The following is a 17,474-nucleotide window of genomic DNA, read 5'->3' as shown; positions in this document are numbered from 1 at the left end:
TACAAGTAAAGATGACTGGAAATAAACTTCTTTAAAAATAACGTCATGAAATTTTGGAGTTAATTTAAACGAAATCTTCAGAACCAGGACTTTCAAGCTAATGCTTATATAGGAACACCTAAATTAATGTGTTTCCATAGCAACTATAAGGCAAACAAATTTTAATCAAGTCTTCTACTAAAGTCTCTCAATAAAGGCACCAGTCGAGAATAATAAACGTGATTAACGAAATCCAGAGAGAGTGCAAGCAATGTAATAACAGAAAAGAAAAAATCATTCTTGATAAACTCTATAGGCTTCACATAGGTTAGAGCTTAGAATAAAGAAATACGTTTGTTTGTTCTCAAGTAATAAAACGATTTTATTTTATGTTTTTTTACTGAAATGAAAAGTGTCTAAAAACTGAACTAATAATTTTGTGTGTAATAACATTAAACAAACTTGATGAATATATTAAACAGAAACGACCTCGATATAAAGCATCCTTAGAAAGAATCTAATATTTATTTAGGAAATTTTTGCATAATCCTAAATATTTTACATTTAAGAAAAGTATTTGATTTTAAATATACCGTTTAGAAAAATCGATTAAATTTCAAATGTACCATTTAGGAAATCATTGTTCACAGTTCAGGAAAATTTGTTGTTATTATTTAGTTTCTTCGCAGTATTGAATACTAATTGAATGAGAAATGAGAAACGTATGTACAACAGTGCTTACATACGAACAAATAAAGGCAAAAAATATTTACGAAACTAACGTATTGAAAGTTTTATTTATGTAAACAGATCGTATTTATGTATAAAAAGAAATTAAGTCTTCTGAAGTCCATATATATATATAATAGTTTGGGATTTGTTTTTGATAAAGGAAGCTAATTTCATATATTACAGTAACTCCTTTTTGGGATACTACTTTTAAACTAAACATTAGTTATAGGTATTTAATGTGATTACTAGCTATTAATTTAATCATAAGTTTCTCTGAGTAGAGTTGTTTGTTTGTTTCAGTGTAAAATTACGTCACACTGTTTGCTGTGTTCACCGAGGGAAATCGAACCTCGGATTTTAGCGTTGTAAATCTACAGACTTACCGTTGTCCTGGCGGCTCAACATTGTTTGATAAACTTGACCCTGACGTGATTAGTCAACGTTTTTTCGTTGTCAAATTTAACTCGTTGAACTATGAAGATGGAGATACCAGCTCCAATGGGGTTTGCAGTTTATTAATATTAAGACTGTGTTTTCATTTTGAAATTGTTCTCAGAATTTAATATTAAAGAAACTTGCTTTAGGCTTAAAAATGTCTCTAGAACAGAAGTTTGGGAGCAATGATAAGTTATTATTGTTATGGTCAAAATGACAGAGTGTACGTTTACATAATTAAATACATTAATAAGAATACATGTGTTACTGCATAAAACACTCCATGCTTTTTATGCTCTGTGAACGTCTAACTAAATGTTATGGAATATAAATGGTAGTAATACAGTTTAAACTTTAATTCTAACGATATTTTCTTGAATTATTAAGATAGGTGTCGAACTACTAACTCAAAGCGTGGAGAACGAGTCGTCACAAACATAGATTAATTTTTTTCATGTTATTGTTAAACAGCTTTTAAATTATTTGGTTTACGAAACAGAAACGATTTACAACATTTCTGTTACATTCTGTCTTTATCAGCTTCTATCTTTCATTTCCTATTTTGTAACATTAGTATGAGTTATTAGGCGTTCATTTTCAAATTAATAAAACAATGTTTCAGAGAGAACTTTCATGAACTAATTGATTTTCAAAATGTTTAAAAATAAAAGTATTAGATGTGTCTATAAAGATATATTCTTTTACAGACTTGAACATATTTCTTCAAAGAGTAAATACCAGCGTCCAAGTAGATAAATAAGAAAAACAGAACACTTACGATGTTGGGTGTCTGAACTTTCCAATTTTTTGATATCTTCTTTTCTTAATATAATTTTGTAAATATTTTATGTTAGGAAAGATTACAAAGATACTCAAAAAACAACAACAGATATTTCATAATGGTTAAGTGAATACGAGGGAAAAACATAAATTTACCACGTTGAGCAACCACGTTCTTTGGTATAAACATTTTTGATGAAATAAAGTTTCCCTAGCGTCAGGTTTAAAAAGTACTGTGCATAAAGAAAATATTAAGGTAATCGACGTATTCTAATTCGGTGCATTATGGCATTGTAATAAAAGTATGTTGACTCTTAACAATATCATGTTCGAATCGAATCTCTGTCGGTGTTTCGGTAAGAAAAGTTCATACCCTGGAGGGTCAGGTTCTCTATGACCTCTTCCTCCTCCCCGTACTTATGTTCTTGACGGATTGGTATCTATAATTGTAGAACTGAATATTCTTTTGATCCTTTTCAGGGCAATCACAATCCCCTAAAATTAAGAAACCTGGTTCCAGCAAAAAAAAATCACCAATATCAGAGAAAGTTTCTATGGGAAAACAATATCATGTTCAAACTGGTTTGGTTTGTTTTGAATTTCGCGCACTTATCTGCACTAGCTGTCCTTAATCTAGCAGTGTAAGACTAGAGGGAAGAGAGTTACTCACTACCACCCCCTGTCAACTCTTGAGCTACTCTTTTAATTAGCGAATAGTGGGATTAACCGTGACATTATAACGCCCCCACGGCTAAGAGGGCGAGCATGTTTGGTGTGACGGGGATTCGAACCCGCGACCCTCGGATTACCAGTCGAGTGCCTTAACCACCTGGCCATGTAAGACCGTCATGTTTACAAAGCAAGAACATTTTAGTTGTTTTTTTTTCAATTACTTGTCTGCCTGAAGTTGATGCTGTATGCCATGATAGTTTTGCCAGAGATGTCATTTGATCAATAATGCCTAGCCATTACCATCAACTCCTAAGAACCAAATATTTATTTCTGTCATGGAAACTAAAACAATTATAAAGGAAGTATCGGAATGATATCAATAATATTAAATACGGACTCTATATATCGTTCTGACGTTTTTCTAAACTTATAATAATAATTGTTATTATTATTAAAATATGTCTTAGATCCGAGAGAACTTAATCACATTATTATAAATATTTTCAATGCTTTGCAGTAATTGTCGATCTATTTACCAACATGGAGAATGACTTATCTTTGCACAATTCTTTTCTTAAGTGATTAACTAAAGGCATATTTTATGTATAGAAATTCTTCCCAGTTAACAGTCCCAGTTAAATCTTAATGTATCAAGAGTCATCCTTTAAAATCACAGTTTTTAAACTATAGGTACATAGAATGGTACATGCTGAACTATAAAAAGCTTGTTTCAACATGTTTTGTTCTTGACTAATAAGCACTACTGATTGAGTAGGTTTATTCTAAAGACTAGTTTGGTCTTAGATTTAATACGTAATTCTGGATATTGCTCATTTTCTATGAATTTGCAAGTTTTCATAACGTAAAATCATAGGTAATTATTATTTTATTTGTTTTCACAATTTTTGGGTGAGGCTAAACAAACGTTATCTGCTCAGAATCGACGAGAAGGAAAGTAATGAGACAACGACACCCATCACCAAGTCTTGGACAGTTCTTCTCTGACTGAATAAAGAAATTTGTCTGTTATTTGTACAGTTCAATCACGGTTCAACCAGGGTTTGTTTGTTTGTTTTTTGAATTTCTCACAAAGCTCCTCGAGGGCTATCTGTGTTGGCCGTCCCTAATTTAGCAGTGTAAGACTAGAGGGAAGGCAGCTAGTCATCACCACCCATCGCCAACTCTTGGGCTACTCTTTTACCAACGAATAGTGTGATTGACTGTCACATTATAACGCCCCCACGACTGAAAGGGCGAGCATGTTTGGCGCAACAGGGATGCGAACCCGAGACCCTCAGATTACGAGCCGCACGCCTTAACACGCTTGGCCATGCTGGGCTCTTAAAGAGGGTAAGTTATTGTTTGTAGGAAAATAATACGAACAACAAACCCTTGCTTAAACAGTCCCGACACGCTAAGGACTTAGCTACATCTGACCTGAGTTATTTAAAATAACTTTATTTAAAAGGATTTACCACTTAAGTTTCAGGGTATTTCTGTTATAAAACGAATTAAATTAAAATTGTGAATCAATAAATCAAGCGCAAGAAAGAAAAAATAATAAATTATAATGAGTTAAATGAGCGTTACTGGAATGAAGAGTCACTTGAATTGTAAATGACATTTTAGAAATGAAATATTCATTCGTTATTTAAAAGTAAAGTAACAATGTTGAATGGATTTAGTTCGAAACTGCTTCTTTCGTGAAATATAATTTAAAAGTATTGTATTTATAATAAGTTTAAAATTTTTGCTGATACGAGAAACCTTTTCTAATAAAAAATCGGATGTGTTTTTAATGTGGGCTGACTATAGAAAATCTGAGATATTTATTGTTGTTTTTCATCAAAAAATAACAAATACATAAGTGAAATTACAAATAAAATCTTGTTTCCACTATTCTGGATATTAGATTGAATGTAAATTAAAACTATAATTATTCTTCAAAAGAAGAATTGACCTATAACTGACTCGTAAGAATTATTGTAGAATAACTGGATATGTGAAACAGTGATTTTATATGTAATAACGTTAGGTTTGCAACTAAGATGCAATAATTTGCTTCATAAAGAAATATAACACATAAGCTGACAAGACATTGGATATCAGAACACAGTATCATTACAGGTTGTTTTTTAACATACCTGGAATTTACTACTTTATTCTTGTTTCTATATTAGATATTTTCAGTTATAATAAATAATTCAGCCGGCTAGTATTCCTATAAAAAATCTCTATGATAATCAAAGTATTTATTTTTGTTTGAATCTTTAATACAAATAATTTCTTTTGGAACTTTTGTCCTTGTAGCAGAAACATTTATATCAAACTTTAACATACTTAAGTAAAATTGGGACTTTAAACAAAGGTTTCCAGACAGTTACCATTGGAATCTGAGGCGGGTTCCGAGTCTTATATTTTATCTTGTTATTGTTTTGTTTCTCCACAGATGTCGCTCCAATATCTTAACAGGTCTAATAAGAATAGAGAGCATGTTGAAATTATCAGGCATCGACGCAGCATGTATTTATTCCTTTAGTTCACCAACACGTGTGTTAGTTTTGGGTAGTGGGTAGTGGGTTTTGGGTTCTGACAAGTAAGTCAGGACTCCAACATAGCTGAGTTCTTCCTATCAAAAGAGTTAATTCTCAGGTCCACACAAGACTCCTGCAAGATTTCTAGAAGAGACTTATCTATATGAATGCAGTAATGACACACTTACCTCATAGGTAAGAATTCATGTTAGAAATGTATTGAATGTTTATTTTATGATTTGGGTACTTGCAACTTTTATACTTGTGATGAGAAGCTTAGCAAGTTATTTTATTGTTTCCAAAAGCTTCATCTCAGAATGTATTTTGTAAAAATATAAAATTTATTTTTTCCTTCTTTAAATGCATCGCAGTATAAAAGGTCGTCATGTATGAAAATGCAACGTGGAAAATTTTATCGAACCAAGTAAGTATAACAATTTGAAATTATAATTCAAGAAGTAATAAGAAAGCAATGCCTTAGACTCAAGAGTTCCGATAGTGTCCGTCAAGTTTCGTTTTTGCAATTCCTCGTTCATGTGTTAGTTAATTAGTTAAAAATGGGTTAATTTATTAGATCAAGTGGTGTGGTCGTATATGTACTTCCAGATCACTTCAGCATAAACTCGTTATTAGGGGCTCAAACTCGCCTAACATAAAATTACTTTGGAGCGTTCCCAAGTTCATAAAACTTATGAAAAGGGTATTCTTCCACTTCTTCTGTCTTCCCCTATACAGTCGTTGAAATAGTGGGGGAAAATCCCACAAAACAGTTTGATATACAATTTTGTAACTTCTAAAAGCTACAAAACATTTCAGTTCAGTCTATATAAACTTACAGGAGAGAATTTTAGTTCATATAGGATATTTTGTCTGGAGCTATTTTTACAAATAACTAACAGCACATGATGGATTTAAGCTGTACATTTTATTTTGAACTAAAATGGACGGTAGGGGTTTTATTTTTTTAGAGAATATAAAATAAAAACGAGAAATTCATTATTCTTAGACTCTTTAAATTATAAGTTTCGTGCAAGAAATTTATGAAACTTTAAATTTCTCTCTCTTATATGATGAATATACCAAAAATCATGTGGTATATGATTACAGTTCTATATATTTAACACATTTTAATCGAGACATGTGTTGATATACAAGATTCTTACTCTCTAACAAACCATCATAACAGCAACTTAATGAAAGATGCTAGCATTACTTCAGCATCACAAAGATAAAGTAAGTGCAAACAAAAAGTGCAATAATTATTAACAAGTTTATATCATTTTCGAAACGTAGAATAGACGCAACAAATATTTGTATATATTTTACTCTTTTATGTGTGTGTTTTCTTACAACACAGCCACATCAGGCTATCTGCTGAGCTCACCGAGGGGAATCGAGCCACCTGATTTCAGCGTTGTAAATCCGCAGAGTAATCGCTGTACCAGCGGGGAGCTTTTTTGTATGTATGTATAGGAAGACTAAAGTAAAGGTAACCTATCGCTTAGTTAGAATGTTTATCTGACTGGAACCCTTTAGTGAGGATTTAAAAGTGGTTGTTGTTAAGCGCAAGGCTGTGAAGTAGGCGAAATGGGAACTGTTCTCACAGAAGAGATGGAATTGAAGAGGTTACTCATTGTAGGCCTTCGTGCTTGAGTTATATTGGTATCGTAATAACGTACATATATTTCCAAACAAGATATAATTAAATATTCGTACACAATACAGTTTCAGCAAATTGAATAGGTGTAATCACAGCAATATTATATTGTATTATGATTATGTGATAGGTTAATCAACAGTGGCTCATAATCTAACAGGCAATATGCTGAGGTAGGAATGTAAGTTGATTAAACTTTTGTGCTTTGATTAATAACGATTCATTTCTTATAAATTACGCCTCCTAGTAACTCAGCCGTAAGCATTAGCGCTTATAACGCTAAAAAAATTGGATTTAGATATCAACGGTGGGCATACCAAAGATAGTCCATTACATAGTTTTGTGTCTGATAACAAACATGCAATCTATAAAGAATATTATAACTGTCAGATTAGAGTTCAACTATTAGATAATTTGTATTTGAACTTCTTTAACGCCAGCGAATTTCTATAACTTCTTATACCGTGACCACTTAAAACAAAACATTACTCGTCTTAAAATATAGGTGGTAATGCTACCGGTGGGGTCCATGTACTGCATTGTATTGAGTTGTGTTTTATTTCCTGTAACACCATTCTGAGTAGAAAACTGAGCAAAGAGGACCCCAACATTAAAATTAGTGGAATTAATTACGATATTGTTTGTATGTACTCTTCCTTCGTTTTTTGTTTGACTCATACATTATTAGAGCCCTTGGAAACAAGAAACGCATGGACCTTGAAACAGTTTGGTATAACATCGTATACACACGAATTATTTTTTGTTTTTTAATTACTACTAGTTATTAAAACTAAGCGATGACATTTTGCATTCTCCAAAAAGTTGTTTTTTTATCTCGCTCAAAGCTACTCAAGAGCTATCTGCACTAGCCGTCCATAATTTAGCAGTGTAAGACTAGAGGGAAGGCAGCTAGTCATCACCACCCACCGCCAACTCTTGGGATACTTTTTACCGACGAATAGTGGGATTGACCGTCACATTATAACGCCCTCACGGCTGAACGGGCGATCATGTTTGGTGCGACGGGGATTCGAACCCGGAACCCTTGGATTACGAGTCGAACGCCTTAACCCACCTGGCCATGCCGGCTCCTGCCCATAAAGACGTATAATGGACGGTTTAAACTGACTGTAATGATAAAGTATTTGTAGAGATATCTCAATTGAAACAAGAAAAAAAGAAAGATGAAATAATTGGTGGGCTAGTCACCTCCTGGATGATTTCTTGTCTTGTTTCGGCTCTTCTTGGGTAGAGAAACAAGAGAAAGTGAACGGTAACCATCCCTTAAAGTAAATTTCTCTATCGTGTTGATTTTTAGCATTCATATTTGTATTATATCTATTGAGTACCTTGGTTGTCCCTATATATTGAGTCCACTGACTCTATGATAGTAATATAAATACATGCAGCATGTTGACTGTGCTGTTTTAGCTCAGCATGCCCGATCTTTTACAGTACAACAACTTGTCTGTGGCCATCCTATGTAATAGATAAGTTATTACTATACGTTTGTATTTGAAAACACTATTTACTCAGTTCAAGGTGAAGGGTCTGAGGCATTTTCATTGTCATTATGCTGTCTTATAACATGTGATAAATAATATGTATGTGGTAATTACTCGTTATAAAGATTATATAAATTCTTCAAAATGGAAATCTCAGTGTTTTCTGAGCGTGCTTAAACGCAGAACAATGAAGACTGTGCCAAATTAATTTCGAAAACAAACTCATATTTAGTTCTTCCAGAAATAAAAACCCATTCAGCCAATAAATAATAGTTTTTTTTCGATAGTAAGTGATATCCAACAAAAACTATTTGTGCGTAAACAAAACTATAAAAAATGCAAATTTAAAGTACAACAGAAGCTAAATCTAATGAAACTTTGCACTGACGCTCTGTCTTTGAAATCAAATGTTTTATTAACTGTATAAAATTTTACGTTACTAGAAACGTGCTTAAATAGGGATTGACGTTCTACACGAACTAAATTATATCTTCTTATTTTAGTAAAGAAAGATGTATGAAAAGATATTTTAGAAAGATATTTTAGAAAGAGAGCCACAGACAAATGAACTTAAAACTTTAGATTAAGTGTTCAAAACAGTTGAGACCACATTAATTCTAATTTATACATACATTTTTGTATGTTGATTAGTTATTTAACAGGCATAACGTCTGATTTCTCTTATTAGAACCCTTTCAATAGTATATGCATAACAATGCAGTTATTTAGATATACAAAATACATTTATCACTTGGTGCAACAACAAGTCGTTGATGAGGCATGGCCAGGTGTTTAGGGTGCTTGACTCGCAGTCTGAAGATCGCAGGTTCGAATCTCCGTTACATCAAACATACTCGGCCTTTCAGCCATGGAGGCGTTATAACATGACTGTCAATCCCCCATCCTATTCTTTTGTAAAAGAGTAGCCCAAGATGACTGCCTGCCTTTCCTCTTGTCTTATAATGCTAAATTAAGGACGGTTAGCGCACATAGCTCTCCTGTACCTTTGCTCGAAATTCCAAGCAAACAAAAAAAAAATGATTGCTGAAACCTGCTAGAGGAAAAGGTGTACACATTAGTGGGTGTTCTTTAATGGTATGGAGAAAGGGCAAGGTTCTTTCTGATCATTAGATGAAACATGAGAAAAGAATGTCTGATTTGTAATAGAGCCTTTATTAAAATAGCATGTTTCTAATCTTCTACTCCAAGATGTCTCATGTTAGAAGTTACGTCTTCTATTAGAGTAATCTGAAAAAACAACAAAAAATTGCGGGTAAAAGGTCGAGAGAAAAGGCTTGTAAAGTGCAACACTTACATGAACGATTCCTAAAGTATTTGTGAGGAATCGAGTAAATTTAATTGTAATATATGAAAGGCGTCGTATAAAAAGTCACATTACAACAGAAAACTAGTCCACAAACCGTTTGTTTGAAATATGAAGAGAATGAACTGAAGTAATAATATAAAGAGAGTACACTGAATTGATGAAAGACTAAAAGCGTATTACGTTTTCTGATGAGTCGACATATCTCGATCTCGTATGTGAGTAATGGTGTAACAATACCACACGAAGTTCTGAATCTACCAAATTACCCTTATAGGGTAAGCTGCTGGAGGGGATGTATCGGAAGTTCTCGTGGTGTTTAAGAGCACATCATTAACTCTTGACTTACGTAAAAATGAACTGAGTTGTCATTAATGTTCCTTCTAATTTTTCAGTTCATGTGCGAAATAAATATTTTCATGTGCACCTGTATTGAGACAATGTGCGCTATCAGTTTTGTTTTTTTCAAGGGAGGTTATTTTTAGATTATCGACCCTATTGGGCTATAGGACCGCTTTGCGACGCTACCAGTTGGTTATTTGAGCTTTAGGCCTATCGATTGCTAGGGTCATTAAGGCCGTCAACGTATGGAGGTCCTTCCCCAAGTGCGCGGCACTTGGTTAGTTTTTGTGTGGTCACGCAACTTAGAGGGAATACTATATTTGTGACTAACATTATTTTATAGCAGTAACTTTTGCTTTGCCATGCGAACATATTATGAATTTCAGTTAGCCTGTAAATGTTTTTGTGTATTGTATTTATCATTAACGATAAACTGTTTTGTTTTTATATAATCTTATTAATATGTTGTTACTTACTAACCTCATGCAGTTGAATCGTTATTTGACCTGAGTATGACCTTGATGGTCTACAATTCACATCCTGTTGTCTCAAACACGTCGAGTCGAGTCGAGTCTCGCTGAGTAGGTATTTGGGTAGTGATGTTAAATACCCAGGAGGGTCAGGTACATTAGACCTCTTCCTCCCTCCCGAACGTTGATAGCGTCTGTCTTTCAGGGATTTGTTTTATAATAACTGCACCCCGCTAGTACAGCGGTATGTCTTCAAACACGTCAATTGTTTTTTGTTTTGTTTTTGAATTTCGCGCAAAGCTACTCGAGGGCTATCTGCACTAGCCGTCCCTAATTTTGCATCGTAAGACTAGAGGGAAGGAAGCTAGTCATCACCACCCACCGCCAACTCTTGGGCTACTCTTTTACCAACGAATAGTGGGATTGACCGTAACTTATAACGCCCCCACGGCTGAAAGGGCGAGCATGTTTAGCACGACGGGGACGCGAACCCGAGACCCTCAGATTACGAATTGCACGCCTTAACCCACCTGGCCATGCCAGGCCCCAACACGTTAATATGAATATGTTTATAGTTGAATATTATCAAATTATTTGTTTAATCTGTGTCGTTACAGGTTAGATCTCATAATTTATTTTTGAACAGGAACCTGGTCAGTTGACGTAGTCACTCATTGTGAGTGCTGGTAATATACAAAAAATATGATGAAGTTATTTTCTTATCCGACGTAGAAACAAATAATTAAAAACATTTTGTGAAATCTACTAACTAACCAACTTGTTAAATAATTTAGTTTATACATTTCTCTACAAATACATGGAATTACTTCAGGTTCGAAACAACAGGTTTTATGCAGATAACATTAAAGGTATCTTGAATCTGTTACTTAAGCACATTTGTGGCGATCAGAGTAAAAAGAGTTTGAAGAAACAAGCTAGAAGTAAGGTGAGAAACAAACTTAATGGGATTATTAGAACAGCATTTCTTCTTGTTTGTAATGTTACCGAAGTTATCGCTTTTTGGGAAGAGTACATAACAACCCTTTCCAAAGCAAGACATTCGTACATTCAGTTCTGTTTAGGTGGCAGGTTTGTAATTTATAAGTTGGGCTATATATCCCTTGTACTTAATAGTTTTGTTAAACAAAGTCATCAGGATCATCCAGAAAGACACCTGCAACAAGTCATAATCCAGAAGTGTATGCAAAGAAAATCTTCCACGTGTTCCAGACAACTTAATCATGAATTATCTACGCCTGAAAACGAGAGCAAGATGATATTTGGTTCAATTAGATGAGGTATTCTGTTACAACATTCTGTTGAACAGTACCATACCTAAAGTAGTTTGACACAGAAACGAATTCACGCTGTTCCATACGAAAGTATACCGGCCACGACATCAGAAGCAGTGCCAATGGATATCTGTACAATTGTACTGCTGAATACAAGAGGTATTGAAATACTGATATTTTGACATAACAGCTTTACGGTGAAGTCTTTCCCAACGGAAATTGTCAAGTAGGGCTTTCATTTAGACGCAAGGTCTCCAGGTAGAGTTTGTTTATTTGAATTTCGCGCAAAGCTACACGAGGGCTGTCTTCGCTAGCTGTTCCTAATTTTGCAGTGTAAAACTATAGAGAAGGCAGCTAGTCATCACCACCCACCGCCAACACTTTGGCTACTCTTTTACCAACGAATAGTGGGATTGACCGTCACATTATGACGCCCCCACGGCTAAAAGAGCGAGCATATTTGGTGATACCGGGATTCAAACCCGCGACTCTCGGATTACGAGTCGAACGCCTTAACGCGCTTGGCCATGCCGGGCCATCTGTAGAGAGTTTATATGAAATGGAGATACCAAAAATCTTCGGGATACAAACTTTATCAGAGTGATGTTTGTTTATCTCATCGTTTATACCACAACTTTATCTTCGGCTTACAAACATGAATTTAAAGCGATATATTTTTTCCCGAAATATACTTTATGCTTAGTTAAAGCAAAGTGAGAGCACGTGAAAATGAATAAGGTAAAAGTGTACCGACGCCTTTGAAAGCTGAGTCGGTGTAATGTAGTGGACGGATCGAACGACCATCGAGATATAGGTGAACTATTGGGTGAAAGAGAAAAGGAAAGTAGATTAGCTAAAACATTCTAAAGGATTTTTGGTAATTGAAGCAGAAAGGAAAGATTTTAAGATTCATCTGAAGGTATACATCATATAGCAGATCGATTGTTCTTTTTTCTTTTACTCTATTGCTCACACTGATAAAAGCGATTGCACAGAAGAGATGATGACGTTTTATAGATGATCAGTAAAAGACCAGTATTGATGTTTACAGTTGTAAGCTGGATGTAACAGATGTACTGTGGTTGACACATCGTTCTTTGTTCTCACTCATAGGTTCTTAGAATTTACCCTTGTATGAAATGAAGGAAATGTATATATATATATATGTATTTATTTATTTATTTATAACAGGAACTAAATATATTTTTTCAGTGACGTGACCTATAAAATATATATATATAATTCTTTATCATTATTATTTATTTAAAAGAATTATATAAGAATATACATAAAAACATAAAAACTGGTTTTGAATCTTCAAGGATAGTCTTCAGTCTGTAAAATTAGGTACCCTCTGATGACACTTACATAACAAAGAAAAACCTACTTGTATGTTTCAACCTTAAAGCTTTATATAAGTTTTAAACTTCCATTGTGTGTTAAGTAGCGTTAAATAATGTTGTTTTAAAAATATCAACAACACCAAACACGTTTGCCTTTTCAGGTATGGGGGCGTTATAATGTGACGGTCAATCCCACAATTCGCTGGTAAAGGAGTAACCCCAGAGTTGGCGGTGGGTGGTGATGACCAGCTGCCTTTCCTATAGTCTTACATTGCTAAATTAGCACCGCTAACTCTTGGGCTACTCTATTACCAACGAATAATGGGATTAATCGTCACTTTATAACGCCCCTACGGCTGAAAGGGCGAGCATGTTTGGTGCTAACGAGATTCGAACCCGCAATCTTTGGATTACGAGTCGAACGTCTTAACACGCTTGGTTATGCCGGGACCAAACCAAACCTCCCAAATTTTCACAGAATAATCTATTTTTCCTTTACAGAAGAACACCAAAATGGAAGCGTTTTGAAAGTGTATTTTTGTGTGTAAAGTATGATATTTTTCCGATATACAGTTATTAATGTATTTGTTAATAGATAATTATTTCTATTTTTAACAATTTATTTCTGTAAACTTGATTTTAAATGTAAATTTCATGTTATATTTACTCATAACAAATGCAAGATAATAACATAAATAACATTTCACGAATTTGTAGGGCTGTAAAAAAAACAAAAACATTGGGGAAAACTGAAATTTTACAAAAAAACAACAACAAAATAAAATGTTGAAATTAACTTGTGCTTCAGTCTTTCAGAATGTAGGCTTTAAGTCCATATCTTTGCATATAAAATAGTTATTATTTTACTATTTTAGCATTACATAAATTTCTCATCTCTAAAACAAATTTGATAATAAAATAATCTGTTTTAAAAGTAAACATTTCCTATAACACGGTTCAGGCTGTTTTTGGAGTAAGCTTTCGTTGTGTTATCATGATTGAATTTTCTGGCTTAAAGAAATGTTGATTTTTATTATTATTAAATCAGGCGCTTGGATAAACTGGTCATACTCCCCATACGAGATTCCCAGTTAATGTCATTGAACATGAGCGATATTTCGATTTGACGAACAGGAAAGTCGTTTTTTTAGTTTATTTTTCAACCAGTAATAAAAAATATTACTAAATTCCGTTTGGGACGGAACTAAAAGATTTACTTGTATGGGAAATTTTTAATATTCTATCTAAGTGTTTCAAAACCCAACAATGTTCTTTAACAAAAGAAAAATTATTTCACGAGGAAAATTTTCGAATATTAATAAAACTTCTATCAACCATTCTTACAAAATTGCATCTTAACTTTTCAATATTTATTCCACAATGTACACTCCCTCTGAAATAAAAAACTACAATCGAAACCCGGATTCTAGCGGTGTGCCATTTTGGTGATTCTTGAAGTACACAAACAAACAAAAAGAGTCGCAAATTGTGAAAATAAAAGTTGCCTTATTCATAATTAAAAATTGTCTGCCAAATAAAATTTCATTCTAAAGTCTCTTTCGCTACGTTAATTAAACAAATTATAAATTACTGGAGACTGGAATATTTACTTATTACAACATGACATTTTATGACACACAGCCGAAATATTATTTAAAAACCAGCTGTGAATTTCCCTATTTTATTCAGTTACTTTTTTTAAAGACCATCCTTATTCAGAGTAAGGCGACTAAAGAAGCAAAATATGTCCCTCGTATATCTGTGTTCCCTTGCTTTATCAAAGTCATAAAGACTTTTACATGTCTTAACTACTACATTTATTAATTTGTGGGCAATAAAAAACAAAAGTTTGTACACGTTCCTGTTATTACTAGATTTACTTCCGTAAGACTCACCAGTGGTTAATTAAAGCAAGATAAATTTATATTTAAAATCATTGTGGACACAACTATATATAATAACAACATTAAGTTAATGAAAAATAAAAATGTGCTAAAATGCTAAAATATATGGGTTAGGCATACATGAGTTATATGAAAGTGTGCCAATAACTTTGGTTTTACCTCTGAATTTATTAATAGTATGCATGATATGGAAACAAATTTGCTTACATATACTTTACTGAATAATTGAGTTTATGCTGTTTCGTTGGCTTGATAATCAAGCGATTTCTAGAATTTACGGAATTGAACGAACGAAAGGTCGTCAGTAAAAATTAACATTTTTTATCATTCAGAATGTAGACATTGTATCAAAATATATGTGAAAATTTTCTGTGATATATAATTTTTCAGACATTTATAAATGAGCGTTAATGCAATGTCTCATTCTGTTGGAAATAACGTAATGCGAAATTGAATAAGTAGAAATGTCAAATGGTGCTCAAATTTAAAACGTTACATTTAAAACGAACAACAGACGAGAAGGATGTTAGAATGTTTTCTAAATGTCATGTAAGTACTCATGAGAAATGGGTTATTGGGTTGGAATCGCAAGAAGTCGTCTGTAATTTTTCTTGAACTAAATGTCGTTACCTTTTGCTTCAAACATGTCTGGCATTTTCCTTCTTTCGATGACGCTTATAGATTGGTATTGATTTTATTAATATTTTTCTTTTATGATCACTAAAACTTAGCCCAATGTCCGATAGGATAAAAGGTGTGTATGTGTGTGTGGTTTCTTATAGTAAAGCCACATCGGGTCCACCGAGAGGGGGGATGAAAGGTAGGTTACAAAGAATTCAAAAAAGTAAGCCTAATTAGAAAAAAAAAACTTACAAGAAAGTTTAAATAACGGAAAACAAATTGAATGTATAACAGGCGATATAAATTACATTGTGTCTAATTCAAATTTAAAATAAAACAAAACATTCTTCATAAGTTAAAACCATTTTATCACTCCGGTATTAAAATTCCATGATAACCCTTCAAAAAGCTCTAAAATAAGTCACGATCTGAGGCATTAATTATTTTTATTTTTACACTCATAAAATGACGTTCCCATATCCCAAGGGGAATAGATTTAGAAGGCTAAAATCAGGGGTTCAGTTCCTCTCGGTGGACTCAGCCCGATGTGGCTTTGTTATAAAACATCACACACGCACACTCATAAAATGACATTAACATTTATGTTTCGAAATGTGTATACATGCTTTACGTTTTCAAAGTGAACATGACAGAGCATAACTTACAATATTGATAAGTGCAGGTTTAAAAACATGTTTTGTTGTTTATTATACTTTGCTTTATTTTTTTTCCAACACTGAGATGTAAGTTGTCTTTATACACAGTTTTTCTCATGAAGTCCACATTTTACTTAATAATACTTCTTCTGACATTTTGGTGATTTAATTGTTGTGTTGTTTTTTCTTTAGTACAAAGATAAACAATGGACAGTCTCCAATCTGTCCACTCTGAGGGATTGAACTCCTGGTTGACCCATGGGAAAAATTCTGTGGGCACAAAATATTTTGTAAGATGCATCAGCTTATGAGACCCAACTGATGTTCTAAATATATTTGTATTCATATTATCGGGTAACTTTTTTATGAGTATTCATCGAGTGTTTGTGTGTGTGTGTGTGTGTATATTTATATTCATGGGCATGTGTCTATGCTACAGTCTCGCCCCCTCTAAAAATTCCAATCTTACCAAAATATACGTATTAAAGCACGTATGAAAATGTTAGCTCTTCTTAGTCGTTGCCACTGGTACCTTATGTTTTAGTTATATATTTTTCAGCTATATTACGTCATGAAATACTTGTACAGCCATTTTCGGCGTATTTACCTCTGTTGAGTCGAGTTTTCCTATAAATTTTAAAAGTCAAATAAACTTAAAAGTTAAATAAGTTTGTCTCTCCAATTTTTACGAAATAAAACTTTATATTTTATGGTAATATTTTACAAAACGTCGTCTGTTTGGTCAGCGGTAGATTTACATAGTTATAGCTCGAAAACTTGGGGTTCGATTCTCCATGGTAGACTGAAAGCAGAATTCATTGTATAAACAAACAACAAGCATAAAATAATGTTATTACTTGCTTAGTTTTGAGTTTTTTATATTTTTTTCAATTCTGAATGGACCACAAATTAGTTTCATGGTCTTATTAGAAAAGAAGATTAGTTTTCTCCACTTATTCGAACATAAAATTTCATTGGACATCTGAAGATGAGTTTTCTACGCTTATTCTATCTTGAAATTTGATTGGACATCTGATAAAATAGCTGTAAGGTCCTTTAATTATCTATCTTTACAAATTGGAAACTATATACTTTATTTTTTTTTTTTTTTACTTTAAAGATTGGATTCAAAGATAAGATTTCAAAGGTTGAAGAACTCACGTACGTCCAGATTACACTTACACACACACACTTAGAGGTTTCTCTAAATTGGAGAAGGGCTACTTTA

General features: G+C 33.3%; 1 long non-coding RNA gene across 3 annotated transcripts in view; it reads left to right on the top strand.

The window, feature by feature from the left end:
• Positions 1 to 5,137: 5,137 nt before the first annotated feature.
• LOC143228143 (uncharacterized) overlaps positions 5,138 to 17,474 on the top strand; it is a 93,344-nt gene continuing 81,007 nt past the window's right edge. For 2 of the 3 annotated variants that reach the window (XR_013015216.1, XR_013015214.1), the window contains exons 1-2: positions 5,138 to 5,327; positions 6,490 to 6,595. This is a non-coding gene — a long non-coding RNA (uncharacterized LOC143228143). Of the gene's footprint in view, positions 5,328 to 5,503; positions 5,557 to 6,489; positions 6,596 to 17,474 lie in introns of all 3 variants that reach the window. The other variant, XR_013015215.1, reaches the window with a different exon arrangement.

The sequence above is a fragment of the Tachypleus tridentatus genome, chromosome 10 (genome assembly GCF_004210375.1).
Source record: "Tachypleus tridentatus isolate NWPU-2018 chromosome 10, ASM421037v1, whole genome shotgun sequence".
In the NCBI taxonomy this organism is placed as follows: domain Eukaryota; kingdom Metazoa; phylum Arthropoda; class Merostomata; order Xiphosura; family Limulidae; genus Tachypleus; species Tachypleus tridentatus.
The sequence above is the reverse complement of the archived record's forward strand: the minus strand, read 5'-3'. Positions and strand labels throughout refer to the sequence as shown.